The following is a 17,238-nucleotide window of genomic DNA, read 5'->3' as shown; positions in this document are numbered from 1 at the left end:
GCAAATTCAACAATGGTGCCAAAATGGAAGTACATATAAATAAATAAAAAACCCTACTCTTTTATTTCATTCATTCAGGTATTACATTTCTATGCTGTCCAATAATCAAAGCTCTCTGGGCGGCTCACAAAAAATTAAAATCCTAAAATATAACACAATAAACCTAAAACCTAATACAAAACCTTTAGCATACAAACAAAAAAGAACAGCTTGAAACTATTAACAATAAACTACCAGGACCTGATAAATCAACTAACATTACTAAGTCCATCATATGCCATCAACTATAATCGCCCATTTCAGTGCTCCTCCAGTCCTCAGTGAGCTTGATGCATGCAGGTCACAGAGCACATTTAAGGATGTATCCAGGCCAGAAATACTGCTCTTACATTTTTGGAATAAGAAAAAACCAGCACAAATACCCCTGATCCCCGCCCTTGGATGACCTGCTATTTTGTCAGTAAGATGGTTTCTTCTTCTTTCCTTCCTTTCCTTACAATTCTTTGGAGGCTGGGCACAAGGTCTTTCCAGCAGGGTCTGAGGCAGCGGGCAAACGGGTCCAGGAATCAGTATCCACCTTGTGGGAGTGAGCAGAAGCGGGAAGCTAGGAACCAGTAGAATCTGAGCCAGCCCAGAGGCAGTGAGTGTGTGTGCGTGCGTGCGTGCGTGGACGCACACTCACGCGCTCTGGAACTGACTATAAAAGCTGTGTGTGAGGGAGGTGGCTGTAGGGTGAAACAACCTCTGCCTGCTCCCATGGAAGCCATTTCTCCCTGCTGGAGGGTAAAAGGGGAATCAAAATCATCCCTTCTCCCCACTGTAGACAGATGCTGGGCATCTCTACACCAGCCTAAAATCTTGCATTTAAAAGGGGGCTTTCTGCTTCTGTTTTAGATGCAGGATCACAACGACTCCCTTTTTCACATGCTTCCTTTCTCCCCTCCCCTTCTCCCCGTCTCTGAGTCTTCCATTCTCTTTCATGGATCTCGCTCCTCTTCTTGCCGCTTTTACGCTTTTCATGGAGGAAAATGAAGCAGAACGCAAGGGGGTAATTTGGTAGTTCATTCTCTGTGATCTATTTAAAAACGGAACCAAGGACATTTAGTGCAGGAGACGCCCTGGAGGGTCACGGCGTCATGGAAAGAGCCCGCGAACTTCTGTGAGGGAGCCATCTCAATTGCAGGGTAAAAGCTCCATGTGAAGAAAGTCGCTATATCAGATCTTTGGGGCTCAGGTTTCTGTTGGCAAGGTTCTGCCCTTGTTGTAAAAGGGATGACCTACAGAAAGCAAGGTTAGATTTGAACTGCCAAGGAATTCCTTGGCAACATTAAATTGGAATCTGGGCAGTTTCAAAAGTGGCTGCCCAATTTAGCACTGAGAGTTTGGCATTGGGTTTCAGCATTTACAGAAACAAAAAGTGGGCCAAAGAGAAAGATGAATGGTGCCTCCGGTGCCCATTGAAAGAGGTGGCATCAGCCACTGGATCAAATGACTATGAACACAGCGGTGGTTATGCAAGAGCATGCCAGGTCTTCATACACAATAGGAGGGCGGCCAGTCACTCTTACCCAGATTTCATCAACTTTCCCTGGGATTTTTCATTCTGAGGTCAACATCAGAGTTCATGTGTTCAGAAGGTGACCAAACCGCAGACCATCGCGAAATGCTCCCTTCTGAGCCCAGGAAGGGGATGTGATTCATTTTGAAAGCTGTCTGGATTTGGAGTCAGGATAGCTGTGACCATGCTGTGTGCATTTACTTTTACACATGACACACATACTCTGCATTTCCTCCAGAAAGCTCCTACTGCTCAGATGTGGTTCCTGGATGCTCTTTCCATGCCTGCACTTGATGAGGATCAGGGCTGGCTCCAGGCATCGTTAGGCAAGACACCCTCCGGGGGGCCCTCCCTCACCGAGCCTCCCTTATCGCCACCATGGTCACTAGCTGCACTTGCTCCCCACCCTCTTCCTCAACCCTGCTACCAACTGCTTGCCTAGCAGTGCCCTCTCCTGCTCCCCCTTCTCACCCCCACCATTGTCTGGGCCAGAGTTGGAAGCAAGTGAGGAAGCTGCAATAGGGAAGAGGAATGTGAGAACACAGGAACACTGGAAGCTGCCTGATACTGAAACAGACCGTTGGTCCTTCCAGACCAGTATTATCAACTCTGACTGGCAGCAGCTTTCTAGGATTTCAGGCAAGATTCTTTCCTAGCCCTACCTGGAGATGCTGGGGATCAAACCTGGGACCTTCTGCATGCGAAGTGGGGGCTCTGCTGCTGTGCCATGGCTAAGAGGAGGAGCAAGTCCAGGGGGCTCTTGTTAGTGGGCCCCTGCTGGGTGTGGGCCATTGGCAGGTGCTGGCCATGCCTACCCTTGACGCCAGCCCTGATGGGGATGGTCGAACTTGGTTTCAGCAGTAGAACTGCCATTATCTCCCATCAGACCTCTTGTCCAGTTAAGCCCCACGGTTACAGGCACTGTGCTGCGGATTGCCGCCAGAAGCTGGGAGTGTAAGATGGGAGACAGCTGTTCATGCCCCCTTTTCGGAGGCATCTAGCTGGCTGCCGTGGAAAGCAGGCTGCAGGGCTCCTCTCTAATGTTATTTGCTTATTTTATTTGTATTGCTTTAAGAAAAGTGTGCCCTGCCTCTTGACTTAAACCACCCTCCAGGCAGCTGAGAAGGGACTTCTTTCAAAATGATAAAAAAACGTTGTTGGCAATCTTAAAACGAAGCAGCAATGGCAGCATAATTAAAGCAAGAAAACAATAACAGATGAATCATGAATCAGAGTTAGTACCCAGGCACACCCAGCCCAGGGAGCCCGGTAGCAAATAACTGTAAAGAAAGAGCAGCTCCGTCTACATGAAATGCAATGAAATAAAGGGGCCTTCAACACTATAAAAACCCAGAGCGAATGAGAGGGACGGCGCCAGGAGCCTAAAGCATAACAGAGTTCAGCAGTTTATGGCTGCCTTTCGCAACATGGCGTCTTTCTTTTTTTTCCATTTCATTTCATTTATTACATTTCTATACCGCCCCATAGTTGAAGTTCTCTGGGTGGTTCACAAAAATTAAAAACCATTCAAATACATTATATAAAATATAAAAATGATTCACACAATGACATAAAACAAATACCACACACAACAACAACATATATCTAGAACAGTTTAAAACTATCAGCCAGAGACAATCAAGAGACTCATTTTAGGGATGTACGAAAGTCAATTGCCTTTAATGAAATTTGATTCGCGGTGAGGGGGAGGCGCTCTGTCCCTCCCCCTGAAATTCTGGCCGGGGGGGAGGTGCTCCGTCCCTCCACCCCCGAATCCTGGCCGGCCAGGCCCGCAAATGGCGGCGGCCGTAGCCGCCGCGGTTTGCGTCCCTGCAGTCAGCCGTGATAGGCTACGTAAATGTTTATGTAGCCTATCACAGCTGAGTAAAAACAACAACAACAAACCGCGCGTACGCAAATGGCGGCGCCCATGGGCGCCGCCATTTGTGTTCCTTATTTTGGCATGTCTAGTCTACGTAAACATTTACATAGACTACGGCGAAAATAAGGGGAACGCAAATAGCATAGCATCTACGCTATTTGTGTTCCCCTTATTTTTGCCGTAGTCTACGTAAATGTTTACGTAGACTAGACGTGCCAAAATAAGGGATGCAAATGGCGGCGCCAATGGGCGCCGCCATTTGCGTACACGTGGGGTTTTTTTGTTTTTTTTACTCAGCCGTGATAGGCTACGTAAACATTTACGTAGCCTATCACGGTATTTTTTAAAAATCTAGCTGCGATAGGCTACGTAAATCTTTACGTAGCCTATCACATGTTTTTTTTTTACTGGAAATGGCGGCGGTGGCCGCCGGTCAGAAGACCGGCCGCTGCCGCCAAACTGCCGCAGAACCGCCGCTGAACCGCCACTGAACCGCCGCCGCCACTGCCACCTCCAGGAGGATTCGCCCAAGGTAAGTCCCGTCCCGGGGGGGTGGCAGACCATTTCGCCACCAATTTCGGGGGGCCGAATGCACTGGCATTCAGCCTCCCCGAGATTCGTGGCGAAATTCTCTGACATCCCTACTCATTATATGCTACCAAATGCCTGAGAGACGAGGGCAGTTTTAACCTGATGCAGAAAAGATGACAATGTTGGCGCCAGGTGGGCCTCATAAAGGAGATTATTCCACAAATGGGGAGCCACCACCAAAAAGGCCCTCTGCTTCGTTGCTGCCCCCCAAGCCTCCCTAGGATGTTTGTGGCTACAGCTCCCATCATTCCTACCATTGACTGTGCTGGCTCGATTGATGAAAACTGTAGTCCAAAACCTCTGAGGAGAGCACCACACATGGGATAAGGCTGATGAATGGCCTAAATCCCTGTACCAGATTTAGGCTCAGGTGGCGCTACATGGAGAAGAGCAGACACATTACGGATGGTCACAGTAATGTTCTATGACATATAAAACATTTCCTCAGTTAGGTCAATGGAGTTACCATGGTCACAAGAGACTGAGAACAGCTGTGTGTGTGAGCTCCTTCCAAATACGGGGTGTTGAACCTCAGATATGTGGGCCACATCCAGTGCACTTGGGGTCCCAATCCAGCTCTCCAGGGTTCCCCATCTCAGCATGCCCCCATACCTTGTCCCTGTCCCCTAGCATAAAGTAAGAGCTTTATGCTGGTATTTTTGGAATTTTCAGCCCCACCCACCATTGGAATGTGGCCCCTGAGAGCTTCTCTGAAATTGGATTTGGCCCTCGGACTGAAAGAGGTTCAACACCCTTGTTCTAAATGAAGGGGGGGCTGCAAGAATACATCTGTGCACTTGCGCCAATCCCATTAGTTTCTGTGATACTTTTGTAAGATATTGAATAGGATAGGATAGGATAGGATAGGATAGGATAGAAATTTTATTTGCATCAGCCACAAACCATTGCAATGAGCATATGTCAAACTAAAAACTATAATAATCATTTAAACCAGCCATAGAAAACATCAAATATAAGACACTACTAAGCAAATAAAATTACCAAACTAGTTTTTTTTTTTAAATTACAACTCGGGGCACTTCATTTTAATGGTGGCTGCCAAAAAGTTTGCAGACTTTGCTATCACCAGTTTATCTCAGTTCACAAGGAGGGTGGATACATACAAATTAGATGAGCATCCCGAGAGAGATTCTAGTAGTGGGGTAATAAATGCTTTCTGCAAAGCATATAAAAGGAGGTGGGATGTTGCTAGCTTGCAATGGATTTTGCCCCAGCCTATTTTTAGGGTGCAATCAATGAGCCCAATCCCAGTGACTACATTGATCTGAGAGTGCTTTAACTTTCACTGGATATTGCACGCTATTTTCAGACGTGCAGACTCCGTGGAACTGAAGACAGATGCTGCTTTACCACAGGACCTAATTTTTGAAACTTTTATATGGGATCCTTACAATAGGCAAAGGCACATGAGTGCAGGTTTCTGTATATGACTGAATCTATTGTTCTACACAGCACAGTGAAAGAGAACCTTACAGTAACAAGGTTAAAGGCATGTTGAAAGATGCAGAGTGTGATGGGAAAAATGATGACATGTTAACAGCCCAACAAAAATGAAACAGAAGGAATTTGTGATGTCACCAGTACCTGGAGTTTCATAGTAGTCCAGCACCAGGGAAATACAGCTTTTTCTTGGTATCGGTTATTATTATTATTATTGTTATATTTATCATCATCATCATTTCCATACTGCCCAATGGCCAAAGCTCTCTTGTTTGATTAGAAACAAATGGTATAATTCTGAAAATTGCAGGAGACTCTTATTTCAAATACACCTCTGCCCTTGAGAAATATTTATATGGAAAAAATTAAAAATGTACTCCAGGCCAGATCTACATCTCGTGTCATATCGATACGATCCCATCATGGTGACACTATATCCCACTTGCGCATTTATACCTCGTAGCACACACAATGACCTCTGTTGCACTATTTTGGATAATATGGAATAAAAAGCAGGAAATAATGCTAGAAAAGCAGTATACGGAATGCGTCTTGTGCCCTAAGAGCTATCGGCGCACTAATACCAGTAAAAAGCACTAGGGTAGATGCAGCCCAAGGGTGTTCCATCAGTCATATCCATGGGACAAGCACACACAGGTTCAAATTGCCACGTGCCATGTGCCCTTGTTGTGGGCGATGCTTCATTTCAACATGGAGCATGAGGGAGACACAGAGAGGGAAGGAGGTGTGGCAGAGAGCCCCACGCTCACACCCTCAGCCTCTTCCCTCTTGAGTTTCTGCCTGTCCACCCAGCACCATAAAGATAACTAGGACTGCAAGCTGCACCAGCTGAGACACAGACATTTTCCTCCACCTTAGAAGCTGGAGCTGTGGATCATGGTTAGGGTTAATACCCAGGTGCCACACAAGGGGATTAGATCAGTGGAGGCTAGTGGCTGCGATGTCTGTCAGTGGGGTGGTGAATCCACTCTGGGTTTCAGTCAGAACCAGTCAGTGATGCACCTTGGAGAGCTCCGTCAGAGTTCTGACTGGTTCTGACTGAAACCCAGAGTAGATACTCCACCCCATTGACATCAGAGCCACCAGCCTCCACTGGATGAGATAGCCAGCATCTACACTCTTCGTTGTGAAAACTCTGTATATCTTGTGTTGAAGGCCCTTAGCAACCTTCTCTAACTGGGGGCCCTCCAGACGTCTTGGACTACAACTCCCATAACTCCCAACCAGCTATACTGGGAGTTGGAGTCCAACACATACTGGCTGAGGGAGTATGGGATGAGTAGTCCAACACATCTGGAGGGCACTCCGATGCGGGAGGCTGGCCCAGAGGCAGAGTTCGGGCTTCTTTTGGATAGGGCATTTTTTGTCTTCCAAAGAAGAAGTCTGTGCCAAAGGATCTCATAATCCCCAACAGCGGGACATTTCTCACGGGAGTCCCAGAGCTGATGTGACAGCCGCACGCCAGTCCTATCTCAGTTTTAGAGACACTGGGTAATTACTCAGTGACCTTGCTCAGCATTGGCTTTGATGCGCCGTACGAAAAGGCACAGAGGAATCATTCAGGAGCGATGGGGTGATGGCTGTTGGTTTTGAGGCTTAGTATCTTGGTGCAATCTTCAGAGGGAACCGGAGCCTCTTGCTCGCTCCCTTACACAGGCATTGAGCTGGCAGTGATGCCTGGTGGAACATCGTGTGCTCAGGTGTAATTTCAGCACCTACTGAGCGGCTCTCGGCTTGTTTTAGCCAAGGAAAGAACAGGAAGAGCATGTTTGCCACGAGTGTTAGAAAACTTTGCTCACTCCTCAACCCCACCTTCTTAATTATATCCTAGCTGTGCTTCTTGTCTGAAGCACATGACGCACACAGCATGTAGGGATACAAATCAAGCACCTACTTTGTCCCATTCCTGGGTCTCTGGAGCTCGCTCACTCACACCAGCCCAGCTGCCTTTTCCCGAAGCATCTCTCCGTCTTCTGTGGCTGAGGATGGGCAGACACAGCAAGCCCTGTACCCACATCTTGCAGGGTGAAACCGGAGTGCCGTCAGGCAGCGCGGTGGACAGAAGCTAAAAGGGACAGAGGCAAAGGATTCTGGGTAATTTTATGCAAGGCCTCTGGGCGAGACCTAGGCGTGATGCCCACCTAGGAGTCCCAGCAGACCCATGGCTGGTGCTGTTCTGCATTCTGATTTCCCACCTGCTAAAAGAAGTGGCAAAATAAGCGACATTGTGACTGTGGGCAAACTCCAAACCCAGGTTGCTTTGCCCTTGGATCATGTTCACGGATTGTCCAGGGGAGAATAGGAGATGGCCCCCCAAGGTCCACTTCCTGTCACCTCAGCGGCAGCAGACTCCGTTCCTGGTTTAATTCATTCTCCTCTGCCCCTCTGGCTGCTTTCTTTGGGGAGCCTGAGACTCCTTTCAGCTTTATGACATCAAGTTTACCTCATTCACTACCTGAAAGTGAGCAAAAAGCAGGTGGAGACAGAGACCACTTGGGGGATGGCCAGACTCTGCTTCCTAACAACCTAACAATCATGCTATACCCCTTGGCAGGAGGCCTTCATACTTATAATGGGATCCTTAGCTGCATTAACAGAGCAATCCTAAGGTGGTGGTGGGGTGATCCTGGCTTTCACCTGCCAGGGTGGAAAGGGGGGCAGCCCTTCCCCACTGCTCTAATTGCCTCCAGGGGGAAGGGATTTACTACACGAGACCTCTGGCTGGGGTCCCACTTCTCTCGCAGAGGGGATAGTCCACAGTATCTTACAGCTCTTGGGACACCCTCCCAAAGAACACAGGATTGCACCCTTTGGCTAGTTTCTCTCCTCCGCCCCCCGCGGTGCGCAAACAATTCACAGCAGAACAGCACAAAACTTATCTGGGGTGGTTTAATTAGGGTGGGAGTGCTGAGTCAATTAATCAGTTAGCTTGATTGATTAAAAAAAAAACCCTTGATTGCCTAAAAAGGTGTCCCAATTAATTGGAAGGCACATCTCTCTCTCTCTCTCTCTCTCTCTGTCTCTCTCTCCCTCTCTTTTTTAAGGTTAATTAGGTGTTTGACACATCTGTGTCACTATCCAACATGGGAGGCCTTTGTTCCTCTTCACTTTGGGGGGTAAAGGCTGTGAGTTTCCTCTTGGCTTTCTCCCTAAGGATCCTGCCAACTGTGTCACAGGCCTGTGGAGCATCTTTCTCTGGGGCACCCTTTCCCAAGCCGGTGCCCTCCAAGGGCTACTATGTGTTGGGCTACTATGCTGTCTGGGGATGATGGGAGAAGTAGTCTAACACATCTGGGGGGCATCAGGATGTGGGAAGCTGCTCCAAGTTCCCCTCCTGCTCCTGGTGGGAGTCCAAGCCCTGTAGTGAACAACTTCAAACACTTCATAAAGTGGTCCTCAAATGTCCTCCGCCTTACTAGAATCAGCCTTGTTCTCATTCTGATCTTTTCTCTGCAATTTGATTTTGCTGGCTTTGGGGTTCATTTTTTTATCCTTTGTGGTATTTTCTTAAAATGCAAGATTTCACATAGCAATCAGAGTTTGAGATTTGCATTCAAATCCAGGATCAGGTACAGTGGTAGAAAACAGTCTGGGAAAAGGTGTTCAGAAAGTTATGATGCACATAATATTCTCTGGAGACTTTCTTTACTCTCTTTCCTGGCATTCTCTCTCGGTCCCAGAGTGCACAAATTCTGCTTCCAGTGGGAATGCCCAGAATTCTTTACACCCTGAGTTACATACATTCAGGAATGCATTGATGAAGCAACTCAGATCTTGCTGCATGTTTGCGTTAGCTGTCAGCTTAAAAAGCAAAATACACAGAGCTAACATTCCCTGGCATTTATTTGGGTGACAAAGTAGATTGGCCAGAATCATGCTGGTTTAGTCATGAAGACAAAATTAATCTGTTTAATCCTCCCACCCATCTGTCTTCACATAGGTACGCATATTCCCCACCTTGCATAATTTCATACACAGGAAATACACAATAGAGCCAGCGGTCACCACACAACCCTTGACTTCCTTGTCTTGCTCAACAGGCACAAGGAGTCCAAGTGCAGAAGAATCAGTACAAACAGCTCAAGTCCCAGACGTCAGGGCTCTAAGGCAGCAAAAAGAAACAGGTGGGGCTGCATCTGAGCAGCAGGGCACCAGCTTTGCATGCGAAAGGTTTCGCATCCAGTTCCTGGTATTTCCACGTAGGGTTGGGAAAGACTTAGGTCAGAAACCCTGAAGAGCCACTGCCAGTCAGTGTAAACGATTCTGAGCTGGATCGACCAACGGTCCAAATCCGTATAAGGCAGCTTCCTACTGCGCTGGGTGATGGTGCCATTCAGTGAAGAGGCCAGGTAGGCTTGTGAGCAAAAGGCCCTAGAATTAGAGCTGTGCACAAATGGCCTCTCAAAATTCTCCAGCCTATTTGTGGGCAGAGAAGTTGGGGGGACAATTTCACCAAATGTCTCCTAGGGGAGGAGAAATTCTCCAACAATTTCTCACCGATAGGGCTCACTATTGGCAGGGGTTGTAGCACAGCTTCATCTTTTTTTTCCCTCAGGGTTTTTGGTTTATTGCACTGCTTCTTTAGGTGGCAACATCATCAACTGTGTCAAGGCTTCCACTTTTCTGAGGCAGAAGTTTGAATTCTTTTGGTTTTTGAACTTACCTAATTGCTCCGAGGTGGCCGAGGGTGCTGTGTGTGTTTTCTCTCCCAGGCCACCTACCATTCCTGAACTGAAAAAGCCCCATGGGAGGAATTACCTCATTATGTCTTCCTCATGATAGCATTAACTGAAGTGTGGGAACCTGAGAAGGCTACAGGGATGACTGCCCAATGAAAGACAGGACACTGGTGCACACTCCTCAGCCACCTCATAAGTAAGGCAAGCACAAGAGTCCCAAACCCAACCCATGAGAATTTCTCCAAAATTTGTCTTCCTTTGAATTTCTTTTCCAAAGCAATTGCTTTTCTATCACATTGAATGAGAATGGTTGAAAAAAATGTGGGAGAAATTTTTGGCACAGCACTACCTAGAAAAAGCACTCATTCATTCATTCATTCATTCACTGAAGCTGCTTCTATACAGCATCACATCCCAAGATTTCCAAGCGCTTTACATAAAAACAATGCAATACAATTAGGGATGTTAGAGAATTCTGCCATGGACTCCAATGAGGCTGGATTCTTAGAATCCGGCCCCTCGGAGCCAGTGGCAGAACGGACCACCCACCTCCGCCAACCCGCGAAGTTGCCCCAGAACGGATGCTACCTGCCACTGGCTGGGCCCGGTCCATCCACTTCCATCCTGCGTGTCAGGGTGGACACTGAGCCCACAGAATCCCAGAGTAGTTCTGATTTGGAGGAAGAGCAGTCGCTCCTGGGAGAGGAGCGTGCCCCTTTTTCCCAGGGCCCGCAGCTGACAGAGATTCCTCCCACCAACATTCCTAGATTAGAAGGCAGTCCAGGGAGTGACCCAGCACAGATAGCAGACTGGGTGGATGCGCAGCGCAGACGCAGAGAGCGGCGCCAAATGGAGAGCACGGCAAGGAGGCGTAGCGCCCGGTTGGCGGGCGCTCAAAGAACGGTTGCGCCCAGAGGATCCAAGGGAAAAGGGGAGGGATTCTCCTTAGTCCTTATATTCAGGGGTCTGCCAGTAATTGCCTTTCAAACGGGGACCAACTGTTCCAACTTAGGGCATAGGGATGCTGCTGCTCAGATCTAGTTGCTACCTGTAGAGCTGTTAAGTTGTAAAAGAAGAATAAAGCTTTGAAAAGAATCCCTTTGTCTTCATCTGGACTTGGCTACTGGATTAGACTGAGGGAGCCCTCCAAGGAGCCCTTGACACTGCAGAAGAAAATGGCGTCCAGCATAGCGGATGCCATTTACGTCCCTTTTCTTTGCTGTAATAGGCTATGTAAATATTTATGTAGCCTATCACGGCAAAGAGCAGGGACGCAAATGGTGTAGCGGAAGGCAGCTCTGCGGACTCACCGCAGAGTGGAGCCAGCCAGCGAGGATTCTGGGGGGGAGGGACGGATCACCTCCCCCGCCCTGCGGACCCCCCGCGGATTCCAAGTAAGTGGGTTTCGTACATCCCTAAATACAATACAAACACCAATATAAAAACCGTATAAAAGAATGAATACTTTTAAAACATATTACAACAAAAGCAGTGAAACAGAGCATGATTGATTGCAAGCCAGGGAATGCCTGAGTGAACAACTGTGTCTTGCACAGTTTCTGGCTCTTGAACCGCACATGAGAGAGGGTGCCAGAGGGTGAGTGCCGCTACCGAGAAGGCCCTGCTTACTTGCTGTTCCCTGCCAACACACTGTTGGTTGTGGAATAACCAAGAAGGCCTCATCGGAAGATCACGGGTCAATTAATGTATACAGGGGAAGGCGGTCAGCTAGGTATCCTGACCCCAAGTCATTGGCTCCAGGAGGAGCCTGGCATTAGGACTGGGAGATATAATCTGGAGAGTCACAAGTTGCTCACCCGATTTAACCTAATGTAACATTGTTTCTCCCCTTCATGGATCACTGCCTTGTTGTGGCGAAGGGGCTTGCGTAACTCAGTGAAGCCATAAGCTATGCCGTGCAGGGCCACCCAAGACGGACAGGTCATGGCAGAGAGTTCTGACAAAATGTGGTCCGCTGGAGAAGGAAATGGCAACCCACTCCAGTATTCTTGCCAAGAAAACCCCATGGAATGTATCACAAGGCTAAAAGATATGACGCCGGAAGATGAGCCCCTCAGGTCGGAAGGTGTCCAATATGCTACTGGGGAAGAGCAGAGGGTATTTCCAAGTAGCGCCAGAAAGAGTGAAGCGGCTGGGCCAAACCCGAAAGGACACTCAGTTGTGGATGTGTCTGGCGGTGAAAAAAAAATCCGATGCTGTAAAGAACAATATTGTTTAGGAACCTGGAATGTCAGATCAATGAATCAAGGTAAGCTGGAGGTGGTCAAACATGAGATGGCAAGATTGAACATCGACATCTTGGGAATCAGCGAACTCAAATGGACAGGCATGGGCGAATTTAATTCAGGTGACCATCATATCTACTATTGTGGGCAAGAATCCCTTAGAAGAAATGGAGTAGCACTCATAGTCAACAAAAGGGTGGGAAAAGCAGTACTGGGGTACAATCTTAAAAATGATCGAATGATCTCAGTACGAATCCAAGGCAAACCATTCAACATCACAGTAATTCAAGTCTATGCCCCAACCACTGAGGCCGAAGAAGCTGAGGTTGATCGGTTCTAAGATGTCCTCTTTATCATAGGGGATTGGAATGCTAAAGTAGGAAGTCAAGAAATCACCGGGATAACAGGCAGGCATGGCCTTGGTGTACAAAATGAAGCAGGACAAAAGCTAATAGAGTTTTGCCAAGAGAACATGCTGATCATAGCAAACACTCTTTTCCAACAGCACAAGAGGCGACTCTACACATGGACGTCACCAGATGGTCAATATCGAAATCAGATTGATTATGTCCTCTGCAGCCAAAGATGGAGAAGCTCCATACAGTCAGTCAAAACAAGACCTGGAGCTGACTGTGGCTCAGATCATGAGCTGCTTCTTGCAAAATTTCGGCTTAAATTGAAGAACGTCGGGAAAACCACTAAACCGTTCAGGTATGACCTAAATCATATCCCTGATGAATATACAGTGGAGGTGAGGAATAGATTTCAGGGATTAGACCTGATAGACAGAGTGCCTGAGGAACTATGGACGGAGGTCCATAACATTGTTCAGGAGGCAGCAACGAAATCCGTCCCAAAGAAAAAGAAATGCAAGAAAGCCAAGTGGCTGTCTGATGAGGCTTTACAAGTAGCTCACGAAAGAAGGGAAGCGAAAAGCAAGGGAGAAAGGGGAAGATATACCCAACTGAATGCAGAGTTCCAGAGAATAGCAAGGAGAGACAAGAAGGCCTTCTTAAATGAACAATGCAAAGAAATCGAGGAAAACAACAGAATGGGAAAGACTAGAGATCTCTTCAAGAAAATTGGAGATCTCAAGGGAACGTTTTGTGCAAAGACGGGCATGATAAAGGACAAAGAAGGCAGGGACCTAACAGAAGCAGATGAGATTAAGAAGAGGTGGCAAGAATACACAGAAGAACTATACAGGAAAGATCTGAATGTCCCTGATAGCCATGATAGTGCGGTCACTGAACTTGAGCCGGACATCCTCGAGAGTGAAGTCAAGTGGGCCTTAGGAAGCATTAGTAACAACAAAGCTAGCGGAGATGACAGTATTCCAGCCGAGCTATTTAAAATCCTAAAAGATGATGCTGTTAAAGTGCTGCACTCAATGTGCCAACAAATCTGGAACACTCAACAGTGGCCACAAGACTGGAAAAGGTCAGTTTACATTCCAATTCCAAAGAAGGGCAACGCCAAAGAGTGTTCAAACTACCGCACAATTGCGCTCATTTCACATGCCAGCAAGGTGATGCTCAAAATCCTACAAGCTAGGCTTCAGCAGTATGCGAACCGAGAACTACCGGAAGTACAAGCTGGGTTTCGAAGAGGCAGAGGAACTAGAGATCAAATCGCCAACATTCGCTGCATCATGGAGAAAGCAAGAGAATTCCAGAAAAACGTCTATTTCTGCTTCATTGACTACGCTAAAGCCTTTGATTGTGTGGATCACAACAAACTGTGGCAAATTCTTAAAGTGATGGGAGTACCAGACCACCTTACCTGTCTCCTGAGAAACCTGTACGAGGGTCAAGAAGCAACAGTAAAAACCAGACATGGAACAACCGATTGGTTCAAAATTGGGAAAGGAGTACGACAAGGCTGCATATTGTCACCCTGCTTATTTAACTTATATGCAGAGTACATCATGAGAAATGCCGGGTTGGATGAATCAGAGGTCGGAATTAAGATTGCTGGGAGAATTATCAACAACCTCAGATATGCAGACGATACCACCCTAATGGCAGAAAGCGAAGAGGATCTCAAGAGCCTCTTGTTGAGGGTGAAAGAGGAGAGTGCAAAAGCTGGTTTGAAACTCAACATTAAAAAAACTAAGATCATGTCATCTGGCCCTATCACTTCCTGGCATATAGAAGGGGAAGAAATGGAAGCAGTGACAGATTTTACTTTCTTGGGCTCCAAGATCACCGCAGACGGTGACTGTAGCCATGAAATTAAAAGACGCTTGCTCCTTGGGAGGAAAGCTATGGCAAACCTAGACAGCATAGTAAGAAGCAGAGACATCACCTTGCCGACAAAGGTCCGTCTAATCAAAGCTATGGTTTTCCCAGTAGTAATGTATGGCTGTGAGAGCTGGACTATAAGGAAGGCTGAGCACCGAAGAATTGATGCTTTCGAACTGTGGTGCTGGAGAAGACTCTTACGAGTCCCCTGGACTGCAAGGAGGTCCAATCAGTCCATCCTAAAGGAAATCAACCCTGACTGCTCATTGGAAGGACAGATAATGAAGCTGAAGCTCCAATATTTTGGCCACCTAATGCGAAGAGAAAACTCCCTGGAAAAGACCCTGATGCTGGGAAAGACTGAAGGCAAAAGGAGAAGGGGACGGCAGAGGATGAGATGGCTAGATAGCATCATGGATGCAATGAATATGAACTTGAGCACGCTCCGGGAGAGAACGCAGGACAGGAAGGCCTGGCGTGCTATGGTCCATGGGGTCACGAAGAGTCGGACACGACTGAACGACTGAACAACAACAACAACAACATTGTTTCTAGGTGGCCTTTAAGGGTGGAACCCTCTCATGGCAGTGTACAAGATAAAAAACACATTGAGGAGATACAATAAAGATCCATAAAAACAGATCACCACATAAAATCAATCAAAACAAAACTTACCCATTTATTTATTTATTTATCTAGCTATCTATTTATTTATTTATTTATTTTCTATACCGCCAATAGCCGAAGCTCTCTGGGCAGTTCACAAAAATGAAATAAAAACCAGCAGCCCAGACTCGTCTAAAATTAAATGGAACCAAAGCCCCATGGTAATGGTTGGAGTGGTGATGGGGGTGGGGGGATCAGCAATTTTGTTGAATTCCTCTTGGTGTTAACATGTCATTCCTAAAAGCGTCAGCCCTTCCAGCAAATCCAATTAGCTTTAGTGAATGCACTCAAGGAAGGGGAGACCAGCCATGTGGGGGCAGGCGGATCATGCCCCAACTTACGCACCTTTGTTTTACTTTTGTAAGGGAAACCTTGTTTTACAATCCAAACCGGACAAAAGCTTTTGTGGGAAATGTGCTCAATTCAGAATACACCAGGGCACTGAGAGATGGACAGGATTCATATTCTGAGCCAAGTAAATATGGACTTTGGTTACATCATTCATTGAGGATATAATTAGTTTTGGATATCAAAATTACAAACTTTGGTTACGTCATTAATTTTGAATGTCATTCATTTTTTGTATATTGAATTACAAATTTTCCTCACATCACTCATTTTGGATAGCGTTAATTTTGGATAACATTTTGGATCTCATTAAAAGGTGGCACATGGCCAGCTATTTATGCTGGAATCCTGTACACATTTACCTGGGAGTAAGTCTGATTAAACTATTTGGGGATTACGTTCAAGTAGACGCATGCAGGATTGCAGAGCCTTCAGTGTGGCGGCCCCCTTTCTTTGGAACTCCCTGCCCCTGGAGGTCAGGCAGGCACCAACACTGTGTTGTTTCCAGCGTGAAAATAGCACTGTTCCAGGAGGCACTCCTTAACTGACCAGTCACGATTTCTATTGGCATTCTAAAACAGCATAATTTTAATATGGTGTTTTAATCTTTTTAATCTTTTACTGTTTTATCTTTTGTGTTCAGTGCTCCAAAATCTGTTTTAGATATGGAGCAGTAGACAAATATTGTAAATAAATAAATAAATAAATAAATAATAAAATTATTACTGTATTGTTATACTTTTACTATATGTGTGAGAGGAAGGAGAACTATATGGAGTTTCCACCACCCCATGCCCAATATGCTATTCCATTCATTTTATGGCAGACCTTGTATGGGGCCATGTATGTTATCATGTGCATCTTTTGCATCAGATGTACATTTAGCATGCTTATTGCTTACACAGTCAAGATCCAGAGGCTGTGGTCTTGGGGCTGTTATGCTGAGACATCACCGGCTGTCTATAAGTGCAAGAAATCCTAGAGAGTTTAAGCCACACCCTTTTTTTACCAGTCAGAAGACACAAGCATACTACATGGCAGGATTCATAGAAATTATTTCTGATCGTGGTGATAATGAACCCAGTTCTAATAAAATGAAATGGTTCCATCTGAGAACAAGAGCTGGACCCTCAGTGGCTTCCATCACTTTGTTTTTTTTAATTTATTGTGAACTTCAGTGTTAGCTTGAAAACAAATGAATCACTGAGGGTTGGCCCAAATGGCTGATGCTTATCTTCCATGCACTTTGGAGGTTCAGTGTGGGTAAACATATAAACGAGAAACCCCAAATTCCTGGGCCTGTGAGGTTATTCTTTCTGTTGGTAGCCACCAGCTATGATTCACCCTTGATCCTGTTCAGAGCAAGGGACATTTCAGGCCCAAAGAGAACTACCAGAAACACAATGGTTCTCCCAGAACCACTCCTCAGAATTTAAGTGTATTTGGTCTGAATGAAGCAGCAGAAATGTCCAAGGCAGCAGAACCTGCTGGGACCAGAACACAATCAAGTCAGTGATTTCAAAATGTCTATCTTTAGGGAACC

This window comes from Heloderma suspectum, chromosome 9 (assembly GCF_057233095.1).
Source record: "Heloderma suspectum isolate Gila_16-S chromosome 9, 16-S_ref, whole genome shotgun sequence".
Classification (NCBI taxonomy): domain Eukaryota; kingdom Metazoa; phylum Chordata; class Lepidosauria; order Squamata; family Helodermatidae; genus Heloderma; species Heloderma suspectum.
This window is presented reverse-complemented; position numbering follows the sequence as displayed.